Raw genomic sequence first — 3917 nt, 5'->3', positions numbered from 1 at the left:
GCCCGGAAGCGTGCACCACGCATGCGTTCTTCCTTCGTCTTCCTAAAGCTCAGAAGGGAGCTACGTAAGGTGCGTTTGTGCTTGTGCGCTCTCCGTTTTGTTACCTTGGTTTCCCAAGACTTAGAGGTGAAATTTGGCTGCCCTATCACTGGAAGATTTGAAAATACTAGTCCCCCCTCCGTTTTGCCCTGTCCGGCTATTTCCCTTTGCAGAGGGGAAAGACGTGTACTGCCTGCCTCAGCCCTGAGCTGAGCAGCTTCTTCGTCCACGCCCTTCAAGTGGTCCTGACACTCGCGACGCTGGGAAGTGAGATAAACTGGTTGGTAGACACATGTCTGGTAGCCGAAAAGTCACATATATTTTAACTTAGAACCTCTTTATTACTAGAAGGAAACAGCCGCTGTTTTGTTTTGATTGTTTTTGTTTTTGCACGTGGTGTCACCCTCCTCCCCCCAGTGCTTAGGGAGATCCTCGCTCAAATCCCGGTGTTTCAGCTCATCGCTGTAGACTTGGGGCTACTCTCCCTAACATTTCAAAGGGTGGGTAATCTCATGGAGAAAATGAAAATAACAATACAGAGTTGTTTTGAGGGTTAAATGAGATATTGGGAATAATTGTCAAACATGGACTAGACTCATTGCCTGCAGAGAACTTAACGTTTAATGAATGAAAGCTGTTGTTACAATCACGGCCACAAGGTGCATAGTAACCAAGGAAGAAAGTGATAGTAATTTATTTCTGTGTTCTGACAGGATAGGTGTGTTTGGCCAATAGAATATGAAGATATGTAAAAATAAGAAATGCAAGTTAAAAACATACAATTTAATATCTAAAATTATTACATACATGTGTAAGACAATGAGCCTTCTCACACTATGTTGGTGACGATGTAAACTCATACATTTCCTGGCAAGCAGTTAGGCAATATGTAGCAAGAGTATTAAAACTTCAAATTTTCACATCCTTTAGCCCCACAATCCCACCTTTTGGAATTTATCCTAAACCTAATGGGAACTCTAATAAGATTTCAGTACAAAGTGCATTCATTTAAATAACTTAAATGTCCAACAATGCAACGTTGGATAAATCATTCCCTGACCTCTCCTCTTAGCCCATGTCTTCTGTTGGGACGTTAATTAAATCATTTAACCCCTCATAATTAGCCCAGGCCTTCCAAAGTTGAGGAGAGGGGTGGGCATCTTTCACTAACATTGTTTGAAATTTCAGAATAAATAGTATGGCTAAAACAAATCAGAATCATGGGGAGAAAAAAAGAAAAGCAGCTTCCAAATCTATTCTGACGGTCTATGTGTATGACCCTACCTTTCATAGAATTACAAGGTTACTTAAATATGGAATAGCCATGCAATGAGATCTTATAAAGCCTGTAAAAGTTATGTAGTAAAGATGTTTTGTTACATGAGAAGTGATGATAATAATATACCACTAAATAGAAGCAGTATGCAATAGATAGTATATGAAGTATTATTAAGGCTGTAAAGTATATTCACATTTAGAACATATAGATATAAATGGAAGGAACTATACAAAATATAAACAGTCATTTGTAGTTTGAGGCTGTTTTTATTTTCTCTACTATATACATTTTTTAATTAGCAAATGTTTCTATAATTTAACATGTACTATTTTTCAGTTTAAAAAAGGTATTTTTTTTTTTATTTCTCAAGGGATACTTAGTCATTATTCTCTCAACTAACTTTACCACTTAACTTTAAAAATTCTGGCTGGGCAGCATGTCCTCATCCAAATAACTGGAATTCATATAGGAGTGAGTCTTTCTACAAAAAGATCCCTGTAAGAAGCAATTTAGTGGCATGGTTAGGAATATAGCCTTTAGAGCCAGATTACCTGAGGATGAGCCCAGCCTGACTGGGATATATAGAGTGTGTGTAACAGTGGACAAGATACTTAACCTTCTTTATTCCTAACTTGTATTATCTGTAAAACAGAGATGGTAATAATGCCAGTCTCAATGGGTTGTAGCCAGGAACTGACACCTTAAGTTACCTAGTAAATATTAATGACAAACTTATTGCCCATGTAACAATGAAGTATTTTTAAAAATAGATATTAAATGCTTGATGCTTTTGCCCCGTACTCTGATTTTCACCATTAAAGCACATTTTTTTTTTTTTTTTTGCGGTACGCAGGCCTCTCACCGCTGTGGCCTCTCCCGCCGCGGAGCACAGGCCCCGGACGCGCAGGCCCAGCGGCCATGGCTCAGGGGCCCAGCCGCTCCGCGGCATGTGGGATCTCCCCGGACCGGGGCACGAACCCGCGTCCCCCGCACCGGCAGGCGGACTCGCAACCACTGCACCACCAGGGAAGCTCTAAAGCACATTTTGGAAGGAAAATTTTCTGAAAAGCTTGCAGTTGTTTGGTTAACAATGATTTCCTGAGTTCTGTTTCAGTCTCTGTGCTATCAGATATGAAGGCCATATGCTTTATTGAAGAGTCCAGGATAACTATGTTTTTTTCTTAAAAAAATTTATTTATTTTATTTATTTATTTTTGGCTGCTTTGGTTCTTCATTGCTGTGCACGGCTTTCTCTAGTTGCAGCGAGCAGGGTCTACTCTTCGGTGTGGTGTGCGGGCTTCTCATTGTGGTGGTTTCTCTTGTTGCGGAGCACAGGCTCTAGGCACGCGGGCTCAGTAGTTGTGGCGCATGGGCTTCGTTGCTCCGCGGCATGTGGGATCTTCCCCGGCCAGGGCTCAAACCCGTGTCCCCTGCATTGGCAGGTAGATTCTTAACCACTGCACCACCAGGGAAGCCCCCAGGATAACTTTGAATAGGTGATAATTCTTCTGTAATGATTTCTGGTTATATTCACCATTGATGCTGAAGCTAAATGATTTTTCTATGTTTAATTAACTTTTGAAAACTTAGCCTTGCCTCATATTCCAGTTTTCTCTTTAATCTACTGTAATGGTAAATCACCCAAATCCTAATAGCTCTCAACCATATTGCAAAATTTACTTCAAAAGAAGTTTGCTTAAAAAAGAAGAAGTTTGCTTTGAGTTTGAGACCTCTCAAACAGTGGAATCTGTTTTTAGAAACTGAGTGGATTTTTGTGACCTTCCTGATGAGCAGAAAACAGCAGAAGTCACCCTCTTTGACCTCCTGTGAGGTCATAAAAGGCAGTGTTTCCACCTGGCTTTCTCTCTCTTGGGATGCTCGTCCTTGGAACCTAGCCACCATCTTGTAAGGCAGCCAAGTAGCCACAGGGAGATGCCTCACGTAGGTGTTCTGGCTATCTGACCCAACTGAGGCCTCACTGATCTCCAGACACATGAGTGGGCAGGCCTTCAGATGATGACAGCACCCAGCTTTCCAGCTGGGTGACTACTACAACTGTCACCAAGCGGAACATAGAGGACATCCCTGTTGAGTCTTACCTAAGTTGCAGATTTATGACCAAAATAAATGTAACTCACAGTTTTAACCCACTAAGATCCAGGATGGTTTTTTATTCAGCAATAAATAACCATAACATGAGCCCACTGAAGCTCCACAACCCTTTGATATATGTATAATCTCCCCCCTTTTTACAGATGAGAAAACTGAGGCTTAGTGAGGTGAAGCAACTTGTGTCCCACATCACGCAGATAATGAGCAACACAGCTAGAATTTGAGTCAAAGTGTGTCAACCTCAGAATCCACATTCTTTGTTGATGAGATGATCAGCAGGTCAATCTAGAGGGTATAGAATGTTTGGGTTGGGAAAGAATGGGGAAAAAAAGAGAGAGATAAGCCAAAGAATGAGCTTAGAGAGGGACCAGGGAAAGCTAGAAGATATAAGCAGATTTGCCATTGGACTTAAGATCATTCAAGGCTACTCTTTTCACCAGGGTCAGCTAGGGAAGCTCCCACCTATGCAAACACCAGAAGGGAATCT

Source organism: Delphinapterus leucas, chromosome 9 (assembly GCF_059928025.1).
Source record: "Delphinapterus leucas isolate spDelLeu-1000000601 "Yukka" chromosome 9, BTC_Dleu_Yukka2, whole genome shotgun sequence".
Lineage (NCBI taxonomy): Eukaryota > Metazoa > Chordata > Mammalia > Artiodactyla > Monodontidae > Delphinapterus > Delphinapterus leucas.
Note: the sequence above shows the minus strand (reverse complement) of the source record.